Genomic DNA, 17,615 nt, shown 5'->3' with positions numbered 1-17,615 from the left:
TGCCTGTTCTGCAGAAAATAGTTAAGAGAATCAAACTAGACAACGTAAACTGAAAAGTAGTGTATAAATTTAAGTTAATTTTATGGTGATTTTTATGCTATTTTACTATTGTCAATGAAAAATACGAGCATGAAGAGAAAACTGCCCCAGGAAAACAGAATGTCTTTCAATACACTTGCTCTATATCCAGCTGTAAAAAGTTAGATAATGGATATTTTCGAGGTGTTTTCAAGGATGCAAAACTTTGTTGCATTAGTATAATCATACCATGTTTCCTTTTAATAAGGTTCAAAACACTGAGACATTGAATATAATCTTACAGCTGGTCTTTAAAGATATTTCATGAGCTAAAGCTAACAAATCCAATTATGGCGTTTAAAAAAAATGTGCCTCTAATCCTGCTTTTCTTATCCTCTTGACCAGTGAATTCTCTGGAATACAGAATTATTACAGAAAACTTAGTGGAAACTCTCAAGCTGGTACAGAAAGATTGAGAATTGAATATGCTTTTTAATCAAAAAGACAAATGGTAAAGCTTATACCACACTTTATTCATGAAACGTGTGTGTGTGTGTGTGTGTGTGTGTGTGTGTGTGTGTGTGTGTGTGTTTAAGGTATGCAGCAGATCAGGGAGAATAAAGTTTGGCTGGAAAATTGTTTTCAGGCAATATTAAAATGGCCCATAAGACCACTAAGAACAATTATCTAGCTACATACAGAATGACATAACACATAGAAATTGCATGTTAACACATCCTGTTGGTATACCCTACAGCAAACACAAATGTACCAGCATTTATTTTTCTTCACACCATGTTCACATTTTACTATTAAAAATACTTGAACTAAATCTGACTGTCATTGCCCTACCCAAATCCCCTTTTAAGTGTTTTAACAAGCTATGTGAAAGATACCAATTTTTGATTCAAATTCCACCTAAACAGATCAGCACACTAAATCAAATCAAATCAATAAACAGAGAACATATGTTTCAGACAAGCCTTTACAACTGGAATACACCTCTAATTTTGGCTTCAGTTTTAAACAAATCATTAAAATGATACTTGAGAAGGGGAGCAAAATCAATTGGTCCCAGTAAACAGTCAAACATCACTTCCCTCTGCACAGAAACAAACACAGATATTACCTTACAAATGAAGTTATCTTACTGCTTCCCATTTCCTTCCAGTAGCAAAAAGAAAATCTTAAACAAAGTGTCCATCCTAGCACATTTCTGCAGATAAAACATTGGCGACTGAACCCTGCTGCCGCCTGACCATGTGCAGTAAAACGTTAAAGTTCTCTGACAGCCAATCCAAAGCTGCTCAGTTCCTCTGAGGCCTCCCAGGGTGATCAGCCTGGCTTTGTGGCAGTACAATGGGGCTAAACATTTACTCGTATCCATTTAAAAGCAAGAAAAATCTGTTTAGTTGCTCAAAATTATTTGGCAAATACACAATAGGTTTTGGTTTGGAAATACTGTCTTAAGAAAATAACTGCCATATTCTCACCTATTGGTGGAAAATTTGTCATATAACTTCTTTTTTTTTTAACCTAGCATTAACTCAAAATAACATTTAGAATTTCCTTTCTGATAGTTGTTTCAATATTCTTTCTTTACAGGACACAGTAACTGCTTGAGACTGGCTTGTTTATTTAAGCATCCAAGCTACTTCACATGCATGAATAACCTGCCATCCATATAACTTACAGTGATAATTTCTGCCTTTATCCTTTCATGGTAGCCTAGAAACTATTTGCTTCAATTAATTAATGTGAAATCTTAGTAAAAATAAATATGACTATTTTCTTTTGTCTCTTTTCTGTTACCTATTTATTTCTCAATTTCATTCCTCTTTTGGGCTTCTCTAGTATCTGTTATCATTATTATTTACTTATCCAAGTTGTAAAACTTTTAAATGTTGATTATTATTATTCTTGTAAGTCAGATATCATTGATACATAAGTATACAAATAAAAATAATAAATAGTGAACAGGTATTTTCAATAAAGTTCTAAATACATCAGGGCTATACTTCATGTTTAGAAGACCTAAAGAAAGTAATGAAGAAGGCATTCTAAGATGTAGCATGTATATATAGTTGGACCTTGCTGTTGGCGCTGCCATGAATCCTTAAGCTACCCGTTTTCACTTAAATTTCTAATGATTATTTTTCAAGCTTAAAGGTTCTCTGGAAAAACTTCAAGATAAGCAGGTTGATAGGTCATTCACAGGCTATGATTCAAGCTTAGAAAGTGTCCACTTACTATATAGTCACCTAATAATAAACCCAAAAATCTGTCCCTCGTTTATTACAGTGACTGTATGAGCAATGGGTGGATATATTTCTTTGAAGTTCTTTTCAGCACTTCTTAAAACCTGCTTAGAATAATGCTTTTCTTCTCAAAAGCACAGCCAACATGTAACACAATCTCCTTCAAAGCACATTGTCAGGGAGGGCAACAATAACCACAGCCACATGACCTCCAAGACCCAGCTAAACAGACATCAGAGAATCCTGCCTGTGTCCCACCTCTGCACAGCAGTTCCTCTGTTTACTATATTCTAATTAGCTTCGAATTCATAACAAAAACTTGAAGTATGTAAACTAATTTTCTGATTTATTTTTTACGCTTTTAAAAGAAAGAACAAATATAGGGAGAAAGCCTTTAAAAATATTTCTTCCTGATTACATCTGCTGCACTGTATATATGTTATTAGTGGCACCAGGTGATAGGAAACAGAAATAATCAGTTTTCCAAGTCACCAATATGGCATACATTGCTGGTAACAGAAGTCAGGCTAGAGCGTATAATTTATACCTGTTACTCCTTTTGGTACTTTCCAATCATTTCTTTGGAGTGAATTTAAAAAATTTGAACATTCCCATTGGATAGTTGAATGCGCCTATGTTTTTCTATTAGTATGTTAACATAACCTTTTCTTTTCCTAGTTAGCTATTCCCACAGGTATAAAAAAGGCTCACGCACCAATTTGAAAATAGGTCGTATTTTAAAGAACAGTGTATGGACTACTTAAAATGGTGCCTTAAACTGTGATTGTGTTCTGAACAGTAAAAACTGAATGGAGGAGAAGCGAGTCTGATTATGCAGCCTGACTGACCGAGCCTAATCAGAATTATTTCAGCACACTGCTTCACTACAGCCACAAAACCATTAAATGCTAAATGCTTCTGTAGGCCCATCTCTAGCTGTCTCCCACTGTGACCTGTTACTTTTCAACAGTGGTTACTCAGTGAACTACACAAAACATTTTTTGGGAAACGGAGGTACTGGGTTTAATAGGCTCCTCAAAATCTATCATTAAATATGTCATTTTATGACAAGAATGAGTATTTCCCCTCTTTAAAATAGTGTCATTGGGACTGTCACACAGAAGAGGGCCCTTCAAAGTAATTCTTTCACCTTGCAATACATTCGTATTAAGAAAAGGTGAAGTTGACAGTTCTCACTCCTTCCACAAAAGCAGCTGTCTTCGAAAATATAATTTTGGATATTTCATTTTAAACTCATCAAGCTATTAACTCATCATCCTGCTTAACCCATCATTCTCAAACAGATAGTTTCATTTTGTGGACCAGACGAGGCAACTGACGGCACCAGAATGTACGTTCCACTTTCTGTTTCCCATATACAATCTCTCAGATGGCCCAGAATTATCCATTTCTGGTGCGTCACTGATTTTCTACATGCTATGACCTGGTACCTATTCTAATTTAAGTACATAAGAATACTATTTGTGTTTCTTTATAGATGTAATTCTTCACTTATACCTAAAATTACGTATCTAAATTTTGATTAAATCAGAAATTTTCCATTTTCAAAAAAATTACTTTCCATCCAAATTTTATAGTTCTAAGTATCGTAATGCATGTGTAAAATATTGTCTCTCTGCCTGTTTCTTAATCTGTAAACTAAAGATAATATAGTACCTTCTTTATAAAATTGGTTAAACGAGTTAATATTTGTAAATCACTTAGAACAATGCCCAGCTCATAGTAAATGTTATTCAAGTGTTTATATTAAATAAATAAAAATAAATCAAATACTATCTATAAATTACAAAATGAGCTAATGATTCTTTCAGGCATCCTTCCAGAATGGAAGAGTTCTACCTGAACTATTAATTTTCCTTCATGATCTTCATTTTTGTCATGATTTAGCAGGCTTTTATATTTGTCCAAGATCACATCCACTGTCAGTTTTCTCCAACATTTTTTAAGTTCTTTCAGCACAGAAATGATGAATGCTTATCTTTTGAATTCCTTTACAGGAAGAAAAAAAGATCTCAATTATCTGGTTGAATGTGAGATAAAAAATTTTGCTAAAGTAGCCTATAAACTGAGTGGGGAAAATGAATTAATTATGTTTTATCCCCACCCTGAAATGTTATGCTATAGCCACAATCACACAGGCATCAATGGGCATGCTTCTTAAACTGCAGATCTGCATGGTAGAGATAAATTAAGCGCCATGCCATTTGGTGAAAGTGTAATGAGAGCCATCTGTTTCTGTAAATATAGAACAGAGACCCAGGAACTTCACAGATGATATGATGGCACAGCAGACTGGCATCCTATTGCTTTTTCATAATTTACTGATAGGCAAAATGTCAATATTCTAGAAAGGCATTGTGATGCTGAGTTAAGGAGAGAGGTTGAGAAAATGTTTTTGAATAGAATTGATACACTTTTAAATATTTCAAAAGAAAAGGAGAGATTGGTTTTCTTTCTGAATCTGTGCACCATCAAAACAATAAAACATTCTCAGCTCCTTTTTCACAATCCCCATCTCCCTCTCACTCCTTCCATACCTTATTTACAGGAGATATGTATATATGTGTATATATTTGTATTTTACAAACCATTTTTTTAAAAAGAACTGTTATTTTTACAATTTAAAATGATTCTGTAAGAAAAGTTTTTTTCAAATGAAAGTGATCAAAATGCTAACACTTTTAACAAGAGTACTAAAATGAATCAGAATTTCTTGAACACAATATATTTGCAGCACTTTATATATATATAAACTTCCTTTATGGCAATTCATATATGTGCCAATATATTAAACAATACGCATTTTATTTAAAATGCATGTCTAATTGCATTGCATTTAAAAAATTCTCTTAGAAATCTTTATACACATGAAAATTTATCAGACAATTCAAAGAAAACAATAGCAATGATGTAATCGTAACTGCAATTTGGAAGGCTCTAACAACAAGGGATAGACATGAGAGAGAAAAAAGGAGGTAGTAAGGAAATGGAAACATTAAGGATCAAACCATCTGAAACACACATTTCATATGTCAAAAATAGTCAAATATCAGAAATTTCATATGATTCACCTAACTACTTGCTTGGGATTTCCCAGCTCCAGTAACATCCAATTTATTTAAGAGAAATACAGCCTGGGTTCCCATAGAAAATAATTTCCATTTCCATCACTGGTGTGAAACAAGACTTATTGCCATTGGCTGGAAGTTTCAGTTGCTACTATCAATGACCTCTAACGGTCAGACATTGCTGAAGTGTGTTTGAGTGTTAATCATTTTTCCTACCTCTTCTTAATTATATATATTTAATATCTTCTTCTCCCTCTTCCTCTCCCTCTCATCTTTTCTAGAATCAGTCTCCCCTAAATATATCTCTGAATAAGAATATACTACATGCAAGTTCATTTTCAAAATAATTTTACTTCTGACATCTAAAACCTAATTTGAATGATGCAGAAGCAATTCGTTCATAAAAATAAAATACGATGAGCTTTGATAATTATACTCTAACAAAATTCACCAAAATCACCCTAGCTGGAAGAGATCTTTTTAATCACACATTTTCAAATCTTTTCTGAATTCTAAAATCTACCATCACTTCTTAGAAAAATTCTTAATGAATTCTTTTGTGACTGTTGTTACAATAATGTTTGTGGGACACATTAAAAATCAGGCTCCCTTAGAGTTATTTTAGTAGTCTAGGCAGTAGACATCATGAATGACTTTAAGAATCTGTTGAAAGTATAGAACTCTAACTCATGAAAATTCAGAAACCCCTAAACACCTACTGTTCATATAATAGAAAATTCAGGAACCCAAGTTAGGAGTTCGATGCAACTCTTTTAATTTATTTTACCTTTTCTGTGACAATTAATCCCACTCATCACTCATCTTTCTTTTTCTAGACAACACTGTAAGAAATAATCAAATTCTTCACAAGGCCCCATCTCCAATGTATCAGTTTCATTACAGTTGTCTGAATGTGTGTGTGTATAATTTCAACATAGTTGCAATCTTGGAAATTTAAATTTTTTAGTTGATGTCATAAATATTTTTCATATTGCTGATAGTATTCAGAATTGTAATTTCAAGTGAACACATAATATTCCACTATAATGCTGTACCACAATTTTTCTCACCAGATATAAAAGATTTTTGAAAATTTCTTCTTAAAATAATTAGAAGTAAAAACTCTTTATAGATGTGTCATTGCAAGTTATTTTCAAATGGTTGCATTATTATTTCCAGTGCGAGCAGAAGCATATGTGGTCATCTTTAAATCTTATAGTCCTGGAAATTATCTTAAAATACCTTGCCCAGTTCAATACATGTAAGACATGTTAATCTTCTCAAACACCAATTAACATGTGTTATTAGAATGCTAAGAGATTTCCACTGCCTATGGAATAAAATCTTTAGACTGCTATTCAAAATCCTTTATAATCCAGCCCATACCTACGACTTCAAGCTGATATTCCATGAGTCTTAAACACAGACAGGCTCTTCCATTTAAACAGGTCTATAATCACAGCCCATTCCAGATGTGCACCTCTGTTGACTCTGTTTCCAGACATCACTCTGGGAATGGGCTCCTCACTCTTCTCCCTTTGTTAAAGCCTCTCCTTTCCATAAATACTAAGACCAAATCCATTTGTCCTTATGACGATTCAGCTGAGGGACACAGTCATCAGACAACTTCTTCTCTGCCCTTAGACCTTATCATCTAGCATTTACCTTACATTTACAAATGCTTTCTGAAGTTTGGCTTTTAAAAATGTAATTGTTTCCCTTTCTCAATTTGAATTATAAGTCATTTCTAACTCTAACACCAAGCACTGTGTTTTGAACATGGAAGGTACCTATTAACTGTTAGACCAATCAGTGAATGTCTGAGTATGGCTATGCTTCCCCACATATGATTCTGTATATTAACTCATATATAATTTGAGAAAAAAAAATTAAATTAAAATAAAACCATCTTAACCTCCTCACATATTAATTAGCATGAATAATGAGTTCTTGGTTTTATGCTCTTCTTTCCATGTTGTCACTTCTTGTTCTTCTATACCTTTTGTCCTTCATTTAATAGCCTTCAATCATCCTATCATTTCCACCAATATGGATGTCATTATTATTCTTCTCTCCTAAAACTTTCCTTTTCCTCAGTTACTATGTCATGTTTCCATTTTCTTTCAGCTCATTTATTCAGTATATTCACAGTGGAGCACAGTGCAACTCTAGGCTTAGATAGTCCTGGGTTAAAACTCTGGCTCTGTCGCTTTACTAGTTTGTAACCTTACACTCTTCAAAGTCCATTTTCTCCATTTGTAAATGAGCTTAATAGTAATAACCTACCTCATAAAGTCAGAAGAGAAAAATATTACAAAAGCATTGCAAAGCATTATCTTATTTATTAGTAAATGCTTAATAATGTTAACATTTAACAATCACTTTATATCTCAATCTGCCTATTTTAAAATATCATAATTGTTCCCAATCACTCTTATTTTCCTACTACTTATCATACAAGTCTTCTCCACCTTATCTTTCCTCTCTTCATTATTAATTGAAAAAGGAAATGGCAAATAATTATAATTAATTAGTAAAGAAAAACTTCAATGAAATGATTAACAGAATAGAAAAAGTAGAAGCAATTTTGTTTCCCTGTATCTTTTTTATCCATTAGCTTTTTCCTTTCCAAGTTCATTGCATACCTTCTGTTTTATATATGTGTATATTATTTATGCCTGCAAAGTTTACACCATTTCCTAACTCCTTTCCTAACTCCCATTTAAAACCATGTCTCCAAATATAATGTATTTCTAGTTGGCATTTCTAAAGCTCACTACTGTACAAACCTATACTTTCTTAAGTAATAAAATATCCATAGAGGAAACAAGAAAATAATGAGATGTTTGTCCATCTCTGGGGAGAGAATACGGGAGATTCTCCTAGATGAAAAGAATAGGAGGAGCAAAGGTGAGGAAGGGACACAGGGACAAGATCCAGCCTGATCAGGGAAGAGAGTTGATTGATATGGGGTTTGTCATCAGCAGCAGCATGGAAGGTGATAGGCATGACCAGATCACAGTCCTGCCTGAGATGAAAAACCTGACATGGAGGCATGAGAACTGGATACCTTGTGCCTGTGAGTGACTCACACACACCTGAAAGAAGGGCTTGCTAGCAAACACCAATCTCTCCATTAAATTTCTTTCAATTATTTTAAAATAAATATAAAACAGTACCTACTGATTAAGGAATAATAAAATGGGAAGCTCTTAATATAATTAATATTTTAGAAAGATGAGAAATGAAAAATGAAGGCAAATTAGGAAATGGGGAAATTTTACATGTTATATAATAAAAAGTGGCATTTACTGAATCCTTCTATCACTGTTTGAGGCATATATACATCTATTAATGAATTTAATCCTCACAATAACATAATTATGTATTTCCAATTACTACTGCCATTTTACATAAGAGGATACAGATAGCCAAAGAGGTATATAACTGGTCTAAAGTCACACAGCAAGAAAATTGTGAAGCTAGAATTTGTTAGTGTACAAACCTTAGTGTTAGTGGTTTGTGTGCATTCCTTCAAACCACAGGGATCACATCAGAATTTGTATTACACCTCACATTGACTGCGCCATTCAAATTATGACTCACAACTGGCTCTGTAAAGCAATAAATGCATCTGCCACTGATGTATTTTCCTTCACGGGACAAATAGGAAATCCTCCCACTTTTTTTTTTTATTATTTTATTCCTGACAACATAAATTAAAAAGAAAAAAAAGAAGACAAGAGAGTGGAAGCTTCCTCTTTGAATTCCTCACCTGGCTGGTTTTATGTCCCATGAATTTGTTCTGCCATTTTTTTTTTTCTTTTTCAGTTTTCATGGCAAAGACAAGGGGCTGGCTGGCTGCCAAGTAAAGAAAAGTAATTTTGAGAAAGCTCAGGAGATCTCAGATTTAACCATTTTTATCTTCCTTCCATCTTTTCCATTCAGAAAGTGCTTAGCTACTTATGTCACACAAAAGCCTCCAAATATATAGGCGGGGTTTTGTCCCTTTAGAGCTAATTCTAGAGTGGTGGAGTAAAAATATACTCTTCAATGGTTTTCAAATTTATTTATTTTTCCTCCATCTAAAACACAAAAACCTTAGTATTGCTATAAAATGACTGCAGTGTCCTCCAATACCTCAAATCACATTTCTGGGAAAGAGCACAGCTCGCACACAGGATGATGCATGACAACGTTTATTAACAGTCCACTGTCTCCCCTTGTTGCTTAACTCTCTCTTTCCTCTATTTTCCACAAACAGCAGAAAGGGCTACCACCAATGGCGATTAATATCAAGAACAAAAGCATATTTTCAATTACTTATCTTAATCAAAATACTAATTCTGAAAATGCCTCTCTCCTGTGTATTTAATTTGAAATGACCTCACACACAAATGGAGCCCTTCTTTGTTCTGGTCTATATGAATTGCTTGCAGGCCATGACCTCTGCTTCATTCAAATAATCTCTCTCTAGTTCAAAGTTTTGTTGACCTTATTTTCTATAGTTAATTACTTATATTTAAAAGGTTGTCTAATACCATCCAACTCATTTACATAACTGAGGCAGGCAATCCATGAGGGGACCTTAAGCTTCTTCCACCCTCCAAGTGCCCCTTTCCTACTGTCTAATCCAATTTGAAGCTTTTTGTGGTAGAGTGTCTGTTATTTGGTATGTTTGTACCCACTTACATATAGCCAGAAGAATGGATATAGTGTTTACAAAAAATATAGTAATGAAAAACATAAAAAGCTTTTCAAAGGATGTGAACTAAAGAGATTAGTGATTTTAAATTATCTGTAGGAATTAACAGCTAAAACTATTAGCTTTTTAAACAATATTGTATGTTTTTTAAATCCTAGGTTTGGGTTACAAATATATTAAAAGTTACAAGACTTTCCTGATTTGCCCACCCTCAGTATTGTGCTAGTGAATCACAGAGTTCCCCAGATCCTTCTAAGTTTCTCTAGAAGTTTTAAAAATGTTGTACAGGATTTTATGAGAAAACCCAACCTAATTCTATGTAGACCCACTAAACTTACGCTCTCTCATCACTCTCATGTATCTTTAAAACGTTCTAGATAACACTGAAATTTCAAGAACTGAATGTACAATCATTCTTATGTAAAAAAAACCCAGTAACTGGTCAATCTCTAAAATAATTACATATTATAACTATATAACTACAAATAAATAGATTCCTTTCCAAATTAAGGGACAGTTTTAATGTAACTAAATAAGTAATAAAATCCCTGAGAGGAGCTTTTCAAGTAAATTATTAATTAATAAAGTAATAATAATAATAAATATTTTGTATTATAGTGGAAAACTGGTCAACACATCCGATGTTCCATAACTTTTTTTTTTTTTTTTTCCCGCTATGGAAAGTCATAGCACATATTGCTCTCCTAAAGTGGCAGAGGTTCAGGCCTGCTAACAGTAAAATTCAAGGAACTAGTCATATTGTTTAGTACTCCCGACACTTTTTTCCATGAAATACCAAGTTCCTAAATATTTGTGGACTGACTATTGTGTGAAATGTACCTTTAAGGGGCTGCTGGGTCTAGACAGAAATTTTATAGTGGAAGGAGTCATAGAAATTATTTAGCTTATATTTCCCATTTTATAGTTGAAAAAAATCAAAGATATGAGTCATAAGGTCTTAACCTTATTTCTAAACAAAAGTAAGCTTTAGAAATCAGGGCATTATTTTTGCTGTCTTAAATTACATGAAATCAAGGATAAAAGAAAGGGAGAAGCTGAGAAGGAAGGTTTGGTTTTGACGCGATACAGAGAATGGGATGAGACTCAATCTATGCAAGTTCTAATAAAACAAATTAGCAGTGCCTGATGAAGTGGGGAAGAGGAATGTGGGCCCCCTGATATATCTGAAACTTTATAAAAAATAAAAAAATGCTAAAAATATTTTTAAAAATTAAAAGAATAAAAAATGCAATAAAGATGTGAATTCAAACTGATTCTTTTACTGTTTATATTCTGAATGGACATAAAAGAAGATTAGAATGAGAGTATGAAAGTCTAGATTCCAGATTCAGCTATGAACCTTGGTGAGCTGTGTGATGCTGGCAAGTTACTCTACCTTTTTGGGTGTAAGTTTCCTCAATTATTCAGTGACATGTTTGACTAGGTAATTACAAAGATTAACTCTAGCGCAAAATCCTCAATATCCTATGGAAAGTGTTTGGTCTCAAAATAAGGAAAACTTGCCTAAGTTTTGAAGCTCTTCAAAAATGACATGCACATAATTATAAAATAGTATATGATATTGTTTGAATTTCTATAATAGTAACTGATATCTTGGAATTGATTTAATTATTCTCACAGTCTCCTTGAATGATGATCCATTGGCTCCCTGCTATGGACCGAATGCTCTATCCCCCTGAAATTCATGTATTGAAACCCTATTCCCCAATAGGAAGTGGAGTTTTAGGGGAAGTAATTAGGTCACGAGGATAGATCCTTCATGAATGGCATTAGTGCCCTTATAAAAAGAGACACAATGAAAGAAATAACCTCTCTGGCCATGTGAGGATACTACAAGAAAGCAGCCATCTGCAAACCAGGAAGAGACTCATCAGGAACTGCACTGTCAACACCTTGATGTTGGACTTCTCAGCCTCCAGAACTGTGGGAAATAAATTTCTGTTGTTTAAGCCACCCATCTCCAGTATTTCCTTATAGCAGCCTGAGCTGACAAAGATGGTCTCCAAAATCCTACATCACGCCAGTCCAGTAAAGCTAGAAAAGGGAGTGTGTCTGGGGGAGGTCAGGGGTCAAAGCTAGGGAGCAGATAAAAGCAGGCCATGGATTGTAGGAGCCACTGATGACATTAGGCATGAGATGATGAGATTTTTATTTACAAAGGTTTCTTTGATGGCAGTGTAGAGAACAGAATAGTTTTGAGAGATTGCGAAGAAGACTAGCTGTGGTAGTTCAGGTAAGAAATTATGCAGTAGTGGTGGAGAGGAAACAATGGTTGTGTGTTTCTTGTAGCTACCAGCTGAGGCCAAATCAACAGGACTTAGGAGGAGTGAGAGCCATCTAGAGACATCTGACTCAATCCTTTTATTTTATGGGCTAGACTGATTCATTTATAAATCAATAAACCCTACACATTCATATGTTTAAGATTTTAAGAATCTAAATTTAACTACTAAATGGCTGAACTAAAACTAAAATTTAAGTCTTTTAACCTCCAGTGCTTTTTCTTCCCCACCAGCAGAGTATACTTTTTAAACATTCTAAAAATGTTTTGCAGGAGAAAAGGGTAAACCTGCCTTAGTACTAATTTTCCTCATTACGAAACAAGTCTGTAGAGACTAAGTATTTCATCACCATTCATTAACCCATTTTTCTACTCAGTACATGGTTAATTAGCTTGTTAGTTCTATTGGGTTGATTTTTTTTAAAACACATACATTTATTTTGACAGTTAAACATTCTTTCCTCCTTCCTCCTACTCAGTTATAAACAGAGGACAAAAAGTACTTGGTTTGGTATCACCACCTACAATGATGGTTTTTTTTCTGGTCAATATACATGAGATTTAGGAAGAAAATTTATCAGAAGGGCTGGCATGGGAGTATAGACATGCTAACACTCCAAGCCACCCTGTGGAATACAGCAGCCACTAGCCACAAGTGGCAACTGAGCACTTAAAATGTGCTGGTTCTCAGTGAAACATGCTATATGAGAACATATATACTAGATTCTAAAGACTTAGAAGGAAAAAACAATGTGAAATATTTCATTAATTATTTAATATTCATTATATGTTGAAATACCATTTTAGATTTACTGATTTAAATAAGACAAATTAATTTCACATTTTTCTTTTTACTTTTTTAATTACTAAAAAATTTAAATTACATATGTGGTTTATATTATTATATTTCTCTTAAACCATGTTATTCTAGAAATTTACAACATATCTTGAGGAAGTAGAGCATTCATAAACAACATCATAGATGCCAGGTGCATAGTTCAAGACCATGGAAATAAATTCTGTCTAGAGTAAGTCAGGAATCAAGCTCCAATCTCCCAAAGCCTGAGAAAAAAAATCCCAATAAAATAAAGTTCTGGTTTCCATCTCAAATTCCAGAATGAGAACCATTCAGAGGTATTTGATCAAGGAGGACCTTCTAAGGATACAAATTCCTCAACTAACCTTCAGTCCTCACATCCTGTAAATTCATATGCTGAAGCAGTATTTTCTAAACTCAAAGGAATCCAGGATATTTTGAGGGTTCCTCTAAGCCAGAAACCCTTGCTTATAAGGATAGAGCCTAACAGGAAGTTTTGAGCTGCTTCTAAAAATTTGAGAAATGCCTCAAGACTGGGTGCACAAGGCACCCTCCTTGGTATTGAGATCTTTGCCTTTGCTTGAGCTCAATCTTGGCTTTCTGTTCCTCCAAGTTGACCCCTCTGCCTTGGCCCGGCCTTAGGGAACAGTGTATTGTGTGCTGGGAGAGGATCAAAGGCAAAATGAGCGATTAATAATCTATTGGGGTAAGTAATGATGGAGAAAGGCGCCCTGGGCTTTATTTTGTGGGCAGAGTTTTAGAAGTGGGAAGGAAAGTCTTTAGGGGCAGCCAAAGAGTGAATGAGCTATTTGATGGGAGGGATGTATTGGCAAAAGAGCACTTGGGAAAGTTTTGCTATGTGATGTGCAAAAATGCAGAAAAAAACTAAGTACAATCTACATAACTTTTCAGAAACTTCACGGTTGGGCTGATGACTGGCCAAGGAAAGCACTGACTCACCAGATTTTAGGTTGGTTGACTCTTATTTTTATTATTGCTCTGAGCCTCTTGGCTCTTTTGCCTTTTTGCATACTTTATAGTTACTATCCTTGTTACTGCTCTTTAAGTGTGCACTTAGTTATTAATTCTTAAATCTTGTTTTTAGTCAATGATTTAATCTATTTTTAGATCTTTTTTGCTATATATTTCAACCTTTTATTAATAATGGTTGGATATCACTTTAGCATGAACAGGAAGCACTCCCCTTTATCATAAAAACATTTCTTATTGCATTATTTCTATTTCTTTGCTCTAAGCCACAACAATCTCCTGGATTGTTACAATAGCTTCCTAATCCATCTCCTATTTCTACTCTTATTATCATGCAGAGGTCAGAGTGACTGCTTAGAACAAAATTGAATCATACATACTGCTATAAACCCTTTAATAGCTTCTCATCATATTCAAAATAAAATCTAAATTCCTTGTCATGGCTTTGAGGTTCTACATGATTGAGCCTTCTTCTACCTGACCAAAGGCATTCCCTACCATATACTCCACCATTGGCTATGCTTCACCCATAATGGTGTCTTTAGTTCCCTGGACCCATCAAGCTTTCTGCCATCTCAGGGTCTTTACACCAGTTGGCCCCTCTACTGGAAACTCCTCCCTCAGATCTACCTATGCTTCAATCCCTCAATATTTAGGCTTCTGCTCAAATGTCACTTTCTCAATGCCCATCTCTCCCACCTCTCACCATATTTTCTAAAATGGCATTTCTTCCCCCACCTCCACACCTTTCCTCCACTTTACTTCCTTCATTTATTATTATCTAAAATTACTGCTCCAAGATCCTGAGGTGCTCACTGCAATAGGCACCATTGGTGCTTCTTCAATATTCCCTTGGCACTCATCCTTCCAGGCACACTGATGGCTTCTTACTATAAGCATCTGTCACTCTCCACCTCAAGAGTTACTTTGGAGTGCTTGACCTCTGTGCAGGGCAGGCCTAAACTGGAAGATGACACACTGGCTGAGTTGACACCTCAGCCAATGACCAATAGGAGTTGGTAGATAAATGTACCAGCCTCCTTGCCAATTGCATGGGACAACATTGAGACATATTCTAAACCACTCCCAAAGCTCACAGTGGAATTAAGTTCCAGTCGCCCACAGGTAATAAGGTTACCCTGATTGGCTTCTTTTCTTTCCTCTCTCACATACCCAGTCCTCTGTTGGTGCTTCTTAGGACCACTGCCAAATAAATTACTTACACCCAAATCTTCTCTCAGAGTCTTTTTTTCTTGTTTTCTCCTCTCTCTCTCTCTCCCTCCCTCTCTCTTTTTCTAATTTAGTGTCCTCGAAATCAGAATCATCTTCTATCTAGTAGATCTAGTAGGCGGTTTGTCATAGTTAGGTTGGTATAGCAAATGAGAAAACGAAAACAATTTAGTAAGGAGTCTGATGTTCTTTATTTAAGGGAAAATAATCCATGGATTGGGGGAGTACAGTGCCTCATGAGCAGTGGAACATGGTTTCTGAACAATCTGGGGCAAGACTGAGTTTTACAGAGTGTTAGAAGACTCAACACAAAAATAGGGCAGGATTGGCTGGGAGATCAGTGATTTCCTTATAAAGCTAGCAGGTCCAATTTTCTACAGTAGGATAAGCTAGCTAAATTGAGTTGAAGGATTGTGATTGGTGTTTGTTAGGTTTCCCTGACACTTATTTCTCATAAGTGTAAGTTGACTTAGGTTTAGATTTGTGATGTGGGCTGGACCACCAGGACAACCTCCATTTTGGGGATCCCAAGATACAAATTAACTTTATCAGTAGCATCTTTAATTTCACAGTGTTACATAAAATAGATTGCTTGTCAGTTACTTGTTGATTGGGAACCCCAGTAGGATATATGCTACCTGCAGAAGCTTATCTGTTTTGTATTTTATTCTCCATTTTTCACTATATTACTGGTATATTGACAACTGTCTTGCACAGAATAGATGCCTTACTAAAACACTTGATCAACTGTGGCATTTAGGTGGCAATATTGCCTCCCTTCAAGAGTCATAACTTACCCCCCAGGCAAATGGACACTGAGGTCCCTTCTAGGGTAGACTAGCTTCATCACTGGAGTGTGGAGACCAAGAGGCATTGCTGGTAGCTGCAAAAAGCTACAACACTGTTAAATTGGTTGGAGAAAGTCTCTCTCCAATGAGCACAGAATTTTGGATAGATGTTAGGACTGGAGTGCCTAGGATCTCATAGGTGCTTCGCTTTAGTTTTTGACAACTTAGAAGGAGGGGTGTACCTGTGGAGGGAGTTATTGGATTTACTAAGCTAGTTACAGTTATTTTTGGAACAAAATGTAATATAAGTTTAATAAAAGAAAATATTTGCCTTTTTTATTTCCAGTGCAAACGCAGTGCAGTTATTGGATTGTACAAACCTATTAGTCATCTACAGTGAGGCCCCTAAAAGACATCCTAAAAGACAATAGTGCATAAAGCAAAGACAGCTGTGCCACAGCCCTCAAAGTGCCTCAGGGCCTCAGGGACCCCTCCCAAGGCAGAGATTAACAGGCCACTCACTTTCTGGCTCTGCAGTCCTTAGTGCTTGAGTGGCACTAATAATAAAACCACCATTATAAGAACTATTGTTATTATTTGTAAGTATGGTCTGTCCTCTAAGATTTGATCTGAGACTACCTCTTTCTACACAGGTGATCAAAAGTTGCAAATTTAGGTTGCCAAACAGTCAAAACTGTGAATTTTGCTGACTTGGAATGCAAGATACTGCATCCTATTATCAAATCCCTGGAGTCCACCAGTCCATTAAAATAATGAGAACTGTAATGTTTCCCCTACAATATTAACAGCATCTTAATTACTTAATCTCCAGTGAGTGTTATACATATAAATTTTATGCATAATCCAGTCAAAGAGGTACTGAACAGTGCTCTGTGTTAAAGTCAAAGAGAATTTTCCTTCCTAGGTGATACTCAGTCGGCTGGAATCAGAACTACTAAAGAAGGTAAATACAACATATCGTTTGAATGAATGTCAGGGAGGTCTGCCTTTAGTATATATTTTCTTATTTACAGTTTTATGGAGAAAATAGATTTTTCATGTAACAGTTCTAGGAATTACTATTAAAAAACCACATATAGGAATAATTTTGTATATTTTGAGAAAGCTTTACCAACAATGTTTTACTTGATAGGTATAACAGTAAATATGAGTCATATTTTGGAGAAATGTTTATTTAGGGGAATGGTACTTAATGATGCACAAGTTTACCTACATGTGTTTTAGTAAAAAATGTACTTTACACACTTTGCAAAGGCCCCATATTATAAAAATGTCCATATTTTTATAAGAAAATGTCACCGAAAATAAAGACAAAATTGATGTGTCAAAAACATAGCTCTGCTTATATTTTATATTTATTTTTAACTAAAATGAAATATTTTTTATTCTCCTCATGC

General features: G+C 34.9%; 1 protein-coding gene across 38 annotated transcripts in view; it reads right to left on the bottom strand.

Moving 5' to 3' along the window:
- NRCAM (neuronal cell adhesion molecule) overlaps positions 1-17,615 on the bottom strand; it is a 252,687-nt gene that overhangs the window by 146,542 nt on the left and 88,530 nt on the right. Inside the window, exon 1 of one of the 38 annotated variants that reach the window (XM_036230233.1) lies at positions 1,148-1,898. The exons of 33 other annotated variants lie outside the window; for them this stretch is intronic. The gene's annotated coding sequence lies outside the window, so the exon portion shown is untranslated. Of the gene's footprint in view, positions 1-1,147; positions 1,899-17,615 lie in introns of those variants that run through there. 4 more of the 38 variants (XM_036230253.1, XM_036230258.1, XM_036230261.1 and 1 more) reach the window with 4 other exon arrangements.

The sequence above is a fragment of the Rousettus aegyptiacus genome, unplaced genomic scaffold, assembly GCF_014176215.1.
Source record: "Rousettus aegyptiacus isolate mRouAeg1 unplaced genomic scaffold, mRouAeg1.p scaffold_m13_p_13, whole genome shotgun sequence".
Classification (NCBI taxonomy): domain Eukaryota; kingdom Metazoa; phylum Chordata; class Mammalia; order Chiroptera; family Pteropodidae; genus Rousettus; species Rousettus aegyptiacus.
Note: the sequence above shows the minus strand (reverse complement) of the source record. Positions and strands in the feature narration are given on the sequence as shown.